The 13,768-nt window shown below is 37.7% G+C and overlaps 1 protein-coding gene across 15 annotated transcripts in view; it reads right to left on the reverse strand.

The window, feature by feature from the left end:
- Ca-alpha1T (Ca[2+]-channel protein alpha[[1]] subunit T) overlaps positions 1–13,768 on the reverse strand; it is a 132,532-nt gene that overhangs the window by 96,822 nt on the left and 21,942 nt on the right. For all 15 annotated transcript variants that reach the window (XM_086836173.1, XM_086836170.1, XM_086836176.1 and 12 more), the window contains exon 3: positions 6,463–6,496. The gene's annotated coding sequence lies outside the window, so the exon portion shown is untranslated. The remainder of the gene's footprint in view (positions 1–6,462; positions 6,497–13,768) is intronic.

Raw genomic sequence — 13,768 nt, forward strand, 5'->3', positions numbered from 1 at the left:
GCTCCTTGGCTCCTCCTGTATCCTTCTGGCCCTGCACTTGCACCTTCATCTGCACCTGAATTTTGGCGAGACAATGGGCAATTGTAAATAGGGGGCCAGATGCCCCGCTGCGAACGTTGTAATTAATGCCTCCGGCTGGGATCTTGGACACATCCTTTGCCGGCCATTGTTTTGGCCCCAAAGAAACAAAGGCGACAACAACAGTCAGATACCCAGATACTCGGATACTCAGATACTCAGATACTCGGCCCTGGCCTTAAAAAAAAAAAAAAAAAAAAACAAGGTATAAAGCTAGATCTAGGGGAGTAGTCTGTAGTTGCCCAGCTTTTTTCGGCTCAACAGTGATGGAAACATCGAGAATGAAATGTTTTATTCAAGCCTCAAAAACAGGTTGCCAGGTTTGCAACAATAACAACATAACAACTATGGCAATCGGATTATGTATGCATATAGAAATAGGAACAGTATGCATATGTGTTGGCAGCTTAGTTGAAAATGTGCTTTTCCACAGGAAAATGCATGCATACATGCAGGAAAAGTATTTAAAAATTGCCGAAACAAGGAGAGAGAGCGAAGTTTTGCGAGATGAAAATTACTCAAATTATCAGCCTTTCTACCTAGGTTTAGTTTTTATTAATTTACTAATAAACTAAACTTTAGAAATATAAATGTAAAATGGAGGTTTGAGTGAAAGATATTGTTTTAGAAATATTTGTAAAGCTTAACAGAAAACGGTGTAAGTATAATTTATGTATTTTTTCTGATTATTTACTTGGAAAATATTAAAGAATAAATCTAGCTGCATTACTAGTACTTTGTTTTTTTTTACTTATCATTCATTGTTCCTGTAAGTAATAATAAATTCCTCTTCTTCTTGGTCATTTTATAAACCATATTAAAACCACAAGTCTAAATAGAATCATTCACAGTTCAAGTGTTTCTTTCCCCTTTTTATTTGAACCAAAAATAAAACTGTCAACCAAAAGGTGAGAAGAGCCATGTGAAGTGCTAAAGCACTTGGCCATTTGCCATTTGCGATTTGCCATTTGCTATACACAGACGGACACTGTTTATCAGGTCAATCGAACAAAATCGATAATTGGCCCATTGCATATCACGCATACGCCGCATAGGCCGCAGCAACGTTGACAGAACTTAACTGAACTGGCCAGTGGTATGTTATATACACACCATATATATGTATATAGGTTTTGTGTGTGTTTTCGCAATAAATCAGAATTTAATTGGAATCTAATGTGGGATTCGCTGGTCAGTGCAGCGGGCGACGAATGCCCGGCAAATGCATATTTAATGGATCAGCATTATAATGACATTATTTGGATGCTAATTACAGCTAACCGAAATGTGCAAAAAACACCGCAGAAAAGCTGCTGACACTAGGCAGGGACTACGAAAAACCTCGGCACTCCATTTACCTTCCATTTCCCCCCACACACAGAGATGAATTTAATTTTCGGGAAAATGGCCTGCCACTTGAGGCGATTTACTACCAACCATTTGGTGCTCCAAGGCAATCAATAAATCTAATGAAAATTTCTTCACCATCCCCCGGCCTGTCATCGGGAATCGAACTTGTGCTTGTCCACACTTGGAGAATTTCTCCCATTTTGGGCTTAAGTTTTGAGGCTTGAAAGATGTCAGTTTCCTAAGTAGCATCTTAGCTGAATGTAATTTATTTGGTAAGAGGATTGCCTAGCAAATGATTTAAAGCCAAAGCAATTCAATATTTAAAACTTGACTTGATATTGATATTGATATTGGAATAATACTGATGCATCCCCATTTAGCTCAGTGCCTGTTCCACCGCCACATCCACATCCACATTCATGTCGATGTCCATGTCCTTGCCCGTGTCCCTGTCCGTATCCCTGTCCGTATCCCTGTCCCTGTCCCTGTCCATGTCCGTGTCCATGTTCTGGCCCTCCGGCTTAGCGTGCAATTCAATTAAAGTTGCATAAGGCCATCGGACAATGGCTTCGCGCCGGACTTGGCCAAGTGAAATGTTCACTTTGATTTACCCCTCAAATTTGCCCACTTTTGCGACAAGAATGAATGAACAATGGCTTCGGCGTCCTTGGCAGCTCCGGGCCAAAACATTGCTATGAAAGTTAACGAGTTGCGGGTGATGGGGTTAGGGTATGAGCACTGGGGGACTCGTAATGGGACATCGACTGAGCAGCACTGAAAGCACACACATATTAAATTACCAAGTGGCAAGTCAATTGGCATATGTCAGCTTGCCACAAAGCGTGCAGCAGCAGCACCACCACCAACACCACTCAGCCGCCACAGTTGCCAAGTCAAATGAAGTCAAAAATGTAAATTTCATTTTTGCCAGAGAAGGCTGAAGAGGGTACAAGAGTCTGGGACTGAAACTGCGGCTGAGACTCGTTCTGAAACTGAAGAATTCCCACAGAACGCAGAACGCAGTCGAGAGACGCAATTAGACGAGAGGAGCTGCTGGCTTTGTGGGCGGAATGGGTGGCAGTTGGCGCTGCCAAATTACAGCCAGCAGCTGTTGCGCCTTTCAAAGGACTCTAGGTCCCAAGAAGAGCAGCCAATCCGCCCACCACATCGAGCTTCAAGCTCCAAGCTCCCGCTAGCAACATGTGTTTCCAGTTGCCACCACCGCACCGCACCTCAAATGCCCTGCAACTTTGGCAACTGAATCATGTACAGTGAAGTCTGGCACAAAGACAGAGGAATTTAAATTTCAAGCTATATATTACCAGAAATAAGTTATAGAACATTGGGAATTATTTAAAAAAATTTCTTTCAGAATAAAGCTAACAAGAAATTATTTTATGGGAAATTTTCTATATAGACTCAAACCCAATGTTCTCTTAAATATATTTATATATATTTTAAACCTTTACAAAATAGTAAAACTTTCCCTTCAAGCAGCATTTACTGTAATGCAAGAAATAAAAGACAGAAAAAGAGGGAAACCAAAATGAATTTGTTGGAGGAAAATCTGGGAAAACGCATTTTGTGGGGAAACAGCAAGTAAATGACAAAAGACATAATTTCATAATTAAGTGCCCACGATAGCAAAGGAGCAAGAGAGATAGACAAGAGAGAAAGAGAGAGAAGAGAAAGAGAGAAAAAGAGACAGGGAGAGAGTGGGAGAGCTCCATCGACAGGAGAAAAAGAAAATTTCCTATTGTTTTGTGGGCCATTAGCAAGTGGACTAATGATCTACCGAAACCGGCGAGCTTCTGGCCCAGCTTGTAATTAATGACAGACGCCAAGGGAGCGGGAAAATATTAGAGGGAAAACCGAAGGAAAAAGGGGGAAAACGAGACACAGACAGGGCAAACTTTTGCCCGGCAAACACGCTGGGAAATGAGGCAATTTCCCAAAAACTCAGAACTTTGAGCCAGTTCATTCCTCAGTCTGTCAAATAGAGATTCGGTAATTGTCCCAAAGGGGGGACGCAAGGAACAGCAGGGCTATGGATACGGATACAATTACAGAATGATACATATCCCTACATATGTCCATGTAAAAGCTATAAATCTCTGCTGCTCACAAGATATGGCATTTTAATTACAAAACCGACTGGCATTCATCTGGCTTCAAAGGAAGTCCAGAGACATGATGTAGTTGCATTTGATGAGTGAAAATTTGAGGGAATTTGAGATTTAAAGAAGATTTTATAAAGGTATCTAGGATTAAAAGGTTTAAAACAGAAAGAAAGTGCTACAATATTTATTTTTTAAATATATAAATTTAACCAAATTTTGACACTCTTCACTTTAAACTTTGTCAAAGGAAACTAAGAAATTATATTCTAATTAAGTACTTTGAAGTTTAAGGGAAAGCAATCATTGGATAAGGTATTGTAATCTAAAAAGGTATAGATTAGGGTTTACTATTTACTAAATAATTGTTGGGATATTTAAACTTAAAGACAATTCAAATATGCTTAATTTAAGACCTCCTTTAACTTCTCTTGTATTAAAAACAACTCAACTATATAATCATATTTCTTACTAATACAATTAGCTTCAAATGTGATTGAAACCCCACAAAAATGTGATTAAGTTCACAAAACACATTTAACCTCCTGTTCAGTTCAACCTCTTCCCTTAAAAAATCAAAAAAGAAAACAGATATAAACCTCACAGTCAAAATCCACCGAACATGTGTTCTATTTACTCGCTCAATCAATTTGTTTGGCGGGAAAAACTGCTGTTGCTTTTGGCTATGATTTTTTCCCATTTCTTTTTTTTTAAAGCCTCTGCATTCCGATAGATATATATATTTTTGCAGATATAGATCAGTGGAGGGACTCTGTAGCGATATCGCGGCAGCTGCGTCATTTTTTTGCATTTACCAAATAAATAAATAAATCATCTGCGGCCATAGACATTGCCCGATATGTATGGCAATTGATATACAAAAGCATGTGTGTGTTCCGAGCCACATGTGTGATTTTGAGTAGATGATGTACGGTGTGTAGTATATCGGGTATAAACCACTTGAAAATCCAAATGGAACTTGACTTCGTTGACAGCAAGGCGGCGCCGGCACGGCTGACTGCTAACTCTGTCCCACATGGCGTATGCTTGATATGCCTTCCTGCCTGCCTGCCATTCTCCTCACTGAATATATAGATATAGAATATATAGATGTTCCTTCAACGAGTAGAGGGAGAGTTCAAACATATTTCATATCTGACGCTTTTATGACTCACACGAAACAGTTGTATCTATTTTTAAGGCAAAGCTAAAGAGAATTTCCATTTAATACAAAAAAAGAAGAGACTACAAAATAATAATATGTAGGGAGAAGGCTGAACCCAATCAGGGTTACTCATTATGGTCATATATCATAGGGAAATATGTTGGGAAGAAAGATAGTGTGGGATAGAATTCTATATTTTAATACTTGTAAAACGAAGAGGTTCTAAGAACGTATAACAACTCCAAAATATAGTTCATAAATTAATAATATCATTTTATATCATACTATTACATTTTCTTCAAGAAAACCCCATATAAAATGTTACACTAAAAGACTGGTAAAAGCTTGAAAAATCTTGAAAAACGTATTTTTTAAAAGCAATTTAGTTGGCTTTTATTTTTCCGGCCCTGGCCCTGGGTGCTTCCTCGGCGACGACGCTGCCTTTCAAGTGTCCATCAACATGTTTGACAAGTGCGCTGATTTGGGCACCTCCCTCTCTTCCATCACCCAGATACCATTCTCCTTTCCCCTCGATTTCCACCCACCGAATTGTCTGGGTGAGTCATTATTTGGCCATGCTTGCAATTTCCGTTCCCGCCCAGATCTCCCCCGCCCATCCGGAAGTTGTTAGCCGGGCCAGGGACAAGGAACAAGGGCCCAGGAACAGGCGTTGCCATGTTGTTTCACGGCATTCTCCAGCCCTAATGAATAATGCAACAGTCTCTCCCCCAGGGGGGTTTGGACAGCAGGCGAGAGGATTGGAGCTGGAGCTGGAGATGGAAAAGGTAACCCAAAAATGAGGCTTCAGGTGAGTGGGCGAGAGACAGAGAGGGAAACTTTTCACCAATAAAATATTTAAATCGAATACTTTGCTCAGCTAAGAGCCGAGCCGAAAGGAAAATTTTTTGTGGAAATTTTCCTGGGGAGCATTCGCTTTAAACTGCAGATGATGATCATCGTCTGTCTTTTTCTAACTCACTTTTTCTACCTCTGTCTCTCATACAGAGATTATCATCTCAAGACTGACAGGTGCTGCTAAGGTGCCTTTTCTGTAGCTAAGTCCCCCTCAACGTCTTTATAATCCTTTTGTGAATTTCTAATCAAAATAAATTCGGTTAATTGGAAAAGTAATTATGTGTTGCTCTGTGCTGACTTTAAATTATATATTTTACATTATATAAATATATGTATATATGTGGATATATTTTGTTAGTAATGAAATAAGTATTTTTATACCCTTGCAGGTTATTATAATTTTAGTTTGAAGCTTGTTTCGGTATGAAGGAGTCATTTCCGACCCTATAAATCATATATATTCTAGATCAGCATCAAAAGACTAATCATGTTTGGGAGAAAACAAAAAAGTAGACAATTTTTTTAAAATATTATAAGGGGTTACATCGTTAAAATTTTCAAAAATCTAAAAAAATTTAATTTTTAAACTGAGCATGCAGATTAATAAAAAAACTTATATAGGATAGCTTTCCGATTTAAAATTAATGCTGCTTTGGCTGAGTTATGAATTTCTAAAATTTAATTTGTCAAAAAAAATGTGAATATAAAAATATCGATAAGGCGAATATTTGAAACTTAGTTATGATCAATTTCCGATTCGATTTTATAATTCAATTTCAAGCTGCAAGGGTATATAAATTTAGTTAGTTAGTTTCATCTAATATTACTTATTTCAACTCTACCTTTCAACCATATGTTCATGAATATTTAATGATAATAAAAATACGTTTCACTTACATTTTCCAAGCTTCAAAAAATGAAAGAGAAGAGCCTGAAAATAAAGCATAAAAATATATTAATTATACATTATTATTAATTAATTATATTATTTATATTATTTTTTTTTTAACTAACTGATATTTTGATATATTCCTGACTTAATACCAAATGTTTATCAACTGATAATCCACTCCTTTCGTTGGTTAAACGAAACCAAGAACTTGGGTCAACAATTCCCATTTTGGGGACAATTAATCAAATATTTTTTCATTGAATCCCCCACCAGGGGGAGGGGGAAAACGAGGGGAGAGACAAATGTTGGCCTAAGCCATGACCGGCGGTCATGTGATATGACCATGGCCCGAACCCAGACCCAGGAGCGTTAATGGGCCAGCTGACAGACAGGCCAGATGATGGATGACGCGAAGGCAGGGGGGCCAGAGGTCCTGTCGAGGTCCTGCGAGTTATGCGTGTTCGAGTGTGGATGGGTGTAGATGGGCGTGGAGGGGGAGGGAATATGGGGTGTGGGAGACACCATGTCAGGCCAGGCCATGTGTGTATATCTCGTGGTGCTCGTCATAAATCGCATTTGTGCATTTGCATTAGATGCAGCTCGTTGGTCGCAATGAGCAACAATGTCAAACTTAGTGCCACCAACGACGATGCCACCATCTGCATGCAAATCTGGCCGGGATGCTATGCAAATCCTGTTTTATAGCCACGACAGGGACAGCGACTGCGACTGCAACTGTGACTATAGCTATGACTACGACTACGACTATGACTACGACTATATATAAACACATGCAGTTACTCAGCATCTGCATGCTTGGCTTAAGACCGAGGTCTGGCTATATCTATGCCATGGTATGGGCTCCATCTATAACATCTATAGCTTGGATTTTGGCTCGCTGGGTTTGGCTTTTACTTTTTGCAAGGAGAAGGAATCTCCGGCTTTTATTTTGATTTTATGGCATACGATGGTCATAAAATATGAACGGATTAACGCACACACACAGAGAGCGTCTGGGGCACAATGGGGCAGGCGACAAAATGTGTCACTCGGTTGTCCTTGGCGTTATATCCTTAAAGACACTTGATTCAGTCATTTCAAGTTGAAATTGATTTCCAAGATTACCAAATTTATGGCTTCTCAATGAAATAATTAAGTATACGAAAAAATGCTGTAAGATTGACTATCTAATACTTCTGCAAGTATTGTAAATTGAAGTTATCAATGAAATATATTATGATATAAAGCAATCATACTAAAATTTACGAAGGATGTACCATAATTAGTACTACTTTATATTGTAACAAGAAAGGAAACTAACTTTGAAAGGGCAAAGTTTATATATCTATGCAGTTGGCAATAATATTATAGGATCGAAGCGGGAAGCAAACAAAATCACATTCTTTGAATGAATAATTATCAATATTTTCCATGAAACAAAAATTAAACACAAATCAATGTTTTAAAAACTTCAAAACTCAGCCAAAAAAGCATTAATTTTAATTCGGAAAGCTTTTCTATGTTAGTTTTGAACAGGTTAACAAATCTGCATACTTATTTTAGAAAATTAAAATTTTTGTTCGATTTTTGAAAAATTTAACGATGTAACCCCTTATAAAATTTTCAGAATTTTGAAAAATTTTAATTTTTCCAGAACAAAGCCAGATCGATTGGCCTGTTGATGCTGATCAATAATATATATGGTTTATAGGGTCGAAAATAACTCCTTCACTGATTTTAAAGCCTCTGACTGAAACTAAAATCCGTTTTAAGGGTGTAAAAGTGATCAATTAATTACTGAAAGTATAATCTCCTTAAACGGTGTAAAAATGATAAATGAAGCTATATCCCAGTTACAATAAAAATCACTGAAAGTAGCACTATTTCTAAATATTTTAAGTAGAGATTATCTGGGGTCTATAGGAAAATGATACGTATACGTGATATTCCATGTTGCTTGGTGCAATATTACGTATACGTAATTTTGTATGGCTTGGGATACAAAGTTTAAAAATTCCATAACTAAGCCAAAAATGCATTAATTTTAATTCCAAAAGCTGTTCCGTGCTAGTTTTTAGTAGGTTAACAAAACTGCATACTCAATTTTAAATTAAACAAAAATTCAATTTTTTGTCAATTTTGGACAATTTTAACGATGTAACCCCTTATAAAATTTCGCAAAAATTGCCAAATTTTTTTTTCTCCCAAACATTGCCAGAGCGATTCGCTGGTTGATGCTGATCAATAATATATATGGATTATAGGGTCGGAAATGACTCCTCTACTGCGTAGAGACTTTTGACTGAAATTATAATACCTTGCATAATAATTATATAAATTTATAGGATGTACCACCCATTGGCCATGATAATCGATTAAAACTATTAAGATATCTCAATCACATAACTAAAAATTTACTTTCTATGTTCGGGATTTTCCATACGCTTGACTTAATACGCATAAGTGTGTGACAACACCGTCTTAGTTCCTATTTTCCTCTCTAGGAAAAATCCTTTCTATGTGTTCACTGAGTGTGTGTGATTATATGTGTATATACGTTGTTTGTTTATGCCTCAGCACCTCGTGTGACATCATATGTGTACATATATATACGTATATACATTATATATATACATATAATTGACATCAACGATGACGTTGTCAACACATCAGCCTGCTTTAGGGTAAAGCGATTTTTCACTTGGCTAACTTTGTCACCTTTAAAGCCTATAAATTTAATAGTTTCTACGTTTTTTTTTTTTTTTAACCTATTTTAATTAAAAATTATTTAAAATACAAGTTGTAAGTAAGTTTGATTTATTTATAAAGAACTTTTTACACAAATTCTGCAAGCTTAAAAATGTCAAATTACCAAAAGTTGGACTAGTACTCGACCATTTTCATATTTAAATAGAAAATTTCGTACCGAACCTGCGGATTTGCATGTGCCAACTAATTGGTCTGCCCTATTACCAGCGGAAAAGTCGGAAAATGTTTCGGAAAAAGGTAGAAGTTCATCGTCGACGTTTGTGGGCGTGGCTGGTTTTAAAGTGAACGCTGCAGCGCATAAATCAACAATAAATGCTGAGAAACAAAACAAAACTGGGTAACAAAAGAAAAAAGAAAAATATAAAGAAAATTTCATCGCTCTTTTTTTTGGCTGCGTTTTCTGTTTGATTTGCGGAAAACGTAAGACAGAAGGGGTGCTGGCAGGGGGGCGAGACGAGACCCAGTTTGCAAAGTAAACAAACGGCAAATGAAATGCCGACGCCGCCGTCGACTGAAACTATTAAAAATGAAATGGCCTGTGCGAGAGGAGAGTTTTCCCTGCAGCCCCCTCTTGCTACCCCCCCCCCCCCCCGGCACCTCCTTCCCCTCCTTGGTCGACGCCCCTGAACCGGCCGCCCCCCCTGCAGATGATGGACAGAGCAAAGGGACAGTGGGCCACAGACTTTTGCATCTATAATGCATATATGTATATATGTATATGTACATATATGCACTGAAAATGAGACAGGGCCCTGGCTAGTGTTTATATATTTACACACATGCTCTCATATACACACACACGCACACACCTGTGCCATATACACACCACCAAAAAGGCTGACTCATTTTCAAATCTGTCTAGGAAAATCTCTGATCTTGCAAAGCTATTCTCAGTCATGAAAACCAGGTGACTTTCAAGGAATTTTAAGGTTAGAAGGATGAAATGGAGGTCATGTTTTAACAGACACGTAAAATGTATGTATTATATATCCACTTAATATATATATATCTATATATCTATTAGCTATATCTTCTCATATTAAAACACCCAACTAAACTATAGATTTATTAAGCAACCATAAATCCGTTTTCCATTTATTTAACTAGAAAATCACTCATTGGAAACTTTTAAATATATATAGTATAAAGTCTTAACAGAACCTTACCGATTTGTGAAGCCCATTTATTTGTTTCAGTGTACTGCATATAAGGGCTTTATGCGTTCATATCTCCCCACAGATATGTTCATTTGCATGCGTTTTTTTTCCAAGAGTTTCAGAGCCAAACTTGAAGCAATATGATGACCTATATACAGAGGCATATTGTATAAATTATTGTATGGACACTGACTTTCCATACAAAATAATGTGGGTTTCAAAACCATAAGGCAAAGTTTAAGCAAACAAAAATTGTAACATAAGTTATAAGTTAAGATACAAATTCCATAAATACCCATTAATGTCTCCTAACTATGGCAACCTTTAAGTAATCAATATTCCTATTCTTAAGTTTACAATTTTTAGCAATGAAACGCACTGTACTGACATATAACGGGACTTGACAAACCGGTCAATAAGAACGTGTTTATGAAATATGCAAATGACACAAAAAATGGCGCATTTAAATACCTGTCAGAGGTTTCCACCTCGCTACTTTCGATTGCACCGATTAAATAAATCGATAGATATAGTGTCTGGCCAAGATTGATGGCTGAAATGAACGAAGGGGGGAACCCCCCCACTAACAAAATGAATGGAAATTTGTCTGGGAATCCCTGTAAAGGCCAGTGGCACAAGTCAAGCCCTGTCCATTAGATACTAAGCCCGGACACTATGGAGCTGCGACAATTACCATTGCGGCGGACACTGACAAATCATTTGTTTCCCGACAGGACAAACCAGTGGGGCGAATTCTTTTAATTTTCACCACCACCCTCCCCTCCCCTCCCCCCCCAAAAAGAGAACCACCCCCTCTTTTTTCCCAGTGAGTAAACAGCAGACAGAACGCTTTGTCCGGCGTTTGCCTAATTTGTTTTTCTTTCGAGTTTAATTTGAAACCTGGACAACAAACGCCGTCGTCTTAGCCAGGGTCCTGGCCAGCAACAGTTTGCTTAGCGCAAAAGACCAAAAGCAAATTTCCCTTTCAGAGTGTTTCCCCGAGTTTGGGTTTGAGCTCGGGTGGAAACTGCTGGCGCTGCGTGCTTGGAAAATGTGTTTATTTAGGATAACTTAACTGATTGTTGTTCCTGGTCGCCATGCCAGTGTTGTTCTTGGCCAGTTGACAATTGGCCCCAGAGAACAGCGCGGAGGGGGGTAGAGAGAGAAAAGTGGTGGCGAAAAACTGGGAAAATCTGGAAAATGTGAAGGAGCAGCAGCTGCAGAAGGCGGAGGGGGGGAGACAGAACAGACAGGGACAACAGACAATGGACACTCGAAGGCGCGCCACGTGCACAGAAAGCGCATTGTGGGGGAAAGAGAGCAGGCGGGAGGTGGAGTTTAAGGACTTAGGGATACCTGGTAATCGGGGGGATTAAAGTAGCAAGAGACTTTATGATAAAGATGTCACTCAAATATATTAGTTAAGATTAGGGAGATCTATATGAATCGTGTGAAAAATATAATAGAGTAAATTATTCAAATCTTAGTTCTTTAAGTTGAAGTTTCATTCTGAAGGTGATACTTTTGGTTGAAGAAAACGATTTATAGGCTTAGAAAATATATAAATAGTTCTGTATTTATTTATTTATTAAGTTTTAAAATATGTTTATAAGGAAACCATTAAATTTTCCTTACTTTCACGCAGCAACCATAATCATGAGTTACTCCCCTGACTTATTATTCTGATATAAAGGATGTCCTTAAATGCTTCATGGTTATAGATATAACTAATTTATTTACATACTAATCTCTGAGCTTATATACCCTTTTAGATCCTTGGATTCCAGGGTAAGAAGGAACAAAACAAAGTGAAAAGTAAAGGCAACAATACAAAATACAGCGGCAATGACAACGTTTGTCGGGGAGAGGAGAACGAAGGAACGAAGAATGTAGCCGCGACCTCTCTTTCTCTGCGGGAAAAATTCCCAGCCAGGCTGACCCACAATTTCCACCCGCTTGACACCGCCTCCATGTCCCCCATTTCCCTCTCTTTCCCCTTACCCTTCTCTTATTGTTGTTACTGTTGTTATTGTTGGTGCTCGGTAATAAGCAGTAAATACGCTGAGAGCAGCGCAGTCGTCGTCCATAAATCAAAAGGGGAGGCAAATCGGGGGGCGTGGTGGAAAAAAAAGGAAAATAAAACAACAAAACAAAAAAAAAAACGAAAGCAAATGCGCTAAAAGAAATCACAGTAATTAATTAATATGCTTGTGTGTGTGTATGTGTGTGTCTCTTAGTGGGCCTCATAAATTAATTGCTGACGCCCTTTGTCTGGCCACGCCCACCAGAGTACCACCGCCCACAGCGACCCACCGACCCACCAACCCACCGACCCACCGGCAGACAGCACTTAATCAAAAGATTTCTCTCGCTCCGCCTTGGCTCCTTGTTTTTTATATTTCTTTCTTTGTTTTAATTGTTTGCCGTAAGTCGCTTTCCATTTGTTTTTCTCCATCCTATTTACAATTTTTTTATTGTATTATTTTTATTGTTGTTTTTTATTTTTTGTGCTAAGGGGGATTAATGCGGTAACTCCGTCAAAAGCGCTAACCAAGCGGAATTTCAAATGGTTTTATTTTCATTTACATTTCTTTTTTGTTTGTTGGCTTTCTGTTTTTATTTTGATTTTATTTAAATACCCTTTAGACTTTTTGGGGTGTGGCAATTGTACATACAAAGTATGAATAAAATAATAATTATTATATTCAAGTCTTTAATATAACCAAGTCTAAATTTTAATCTTAATCTCAACCTTCTTAAAAGAAGCACTTGAAACTCAGTTTAACTATTAAAAGTGTTTTATGAAAAATATCTTACTCCAATTACATTTGACAGGGTATTTAATGATTCGGTTTCTCCTTTTTGTATATATATATTTTCTTTTTTCATCATAGAAATAAATGAAAAGCGTGCGAGGCACTTGGTTAAGTTGGTAATTGAAATATGGCCATGGCGTTGGAATATTTTATTAAAGCCAAAAGCATTCAGAGTATGCAAACTTTGAAAGAGTTTTACAAATGCAAAAGTATGTTACCACAATTAATAAAAAAAAATTATATACATAAAATGACATTTTCAACATATTTTTAATGACAAAAGAATGACAAGAAATCTAGACAACAACAGGTTTTGGGCAATATTATAATTTTAGAAGACATCTTTTCCCCATTTAAATAGTTGCAAAGTTTTTAACCTAAATTCTGATAAAATAAACCGAAAAAGAGTTCACTAATTTGGTTATTACTCAAATCAGTGAGATATATATCCCTGCATTATGATTAGCTTAGGTAAATTTAATCTCCAAGCGCCAAGGCGACTCCCCTGAGATGAATATTTAAGCAAATTATGCCCCACTGGCCAAGGCTCGAGCAAAGAGGAATAAATC

Source organism: Drosophila serrata, unplaced genomic scaffold, assembly GCF_035046125.1.
Source record: "Drosophila serrata isolate PLE 108 unplaced genomic scaffold, ASM3504612v1 contig_276, whole genome shotgun sequence".
Lineage (NCBI taxonomy): Eukaryota > Metazoa > Arthropoda > Insecta > Diptera > Drosophilidae > Drosophila > Drosophila serrata.